Below are 851 nucleotides of genomic sequence, written 5' to 3' on the forward strand. Positions count from 1 at the left end.
AAGATACTAATTTGATGGCATTTTATGATTTATGTCATTATTGTAGTATTATAAACAAATGGTCAAGTAAATGAAATGAGTTAAGGTATCCAGTCATAATGTGCTAACTGACCTTAACACGGACTGAATGGGTGGAGTGGCCAAACTCCTTTTATCATCTCCTCCAAGGTCACGGTCACAGAAATTATCATGTGTCACCTCCTCCAGCGCCTATTGGTGCTCACTGTGTCCCCAAACTGACACAAAAGGGCAAGCCACATTTTTATCTTTACCCAAACCCAAGCTTAGTTATTTTTGTAGCAACTTTAAGTTATGCAGGCTAAGTGGAGGGCACTGATCTGAAACTGATCGATAGTCTTTTCTTTTTAATACAAAATAATCTAGTTACTTTTAAATTTTCAATCAATTTAGCTACAGAACTGACTTTAAATCATTATTTTTTTCTGCTTTTCAACAATTCAAAACAGTAACAGCAGTAAAAAACAAATATAACATCATTAAAAATTATGTTTTTAGATGATTTGTATAAGTGGAAATGCATTTTATTTGATTTTTTGTTTATTTTCATTCTTGACCATTACATTTGCTACAGGTTTTATTCTTAACTTGTGTAAATTTCTCACTTTATAATAAATACATGTTATGTAAAAATTTGAGTAATTTATGCAAGCAGTTAGTGAGTTAATTTTACACTGTCTTTCAAACTGATTATCAAAATGATGTTTAGTGCTAATGGTGACATTATCAGCTCTGTAACTGCTGTAATCATAACAAACGTGCACAAGTATGCATCAACTTAACACCTAAGTTTTTAATGAAGGCAGTAATAATTAAGAATGAACATGTTTCTC

Source organism: Sinocyclocheilus grahami, unplaced genomic scaffold (genome assembly GCF_001515645.1).
Source record: "Sinocyclocheilus grahami isolate Dianchi unplaced genomic scaffold, SAMN03320097.WGS_v1.1 scaffold15519.1, whole genome shotgun sequence".
Lineage (NCBI taxonomy): Eukaryota > Metazoa > Chordata > Actinopteri > Cypriniformes > Cyprinidae > Sinocyclocheilus > Sinocyclocheilus grahami.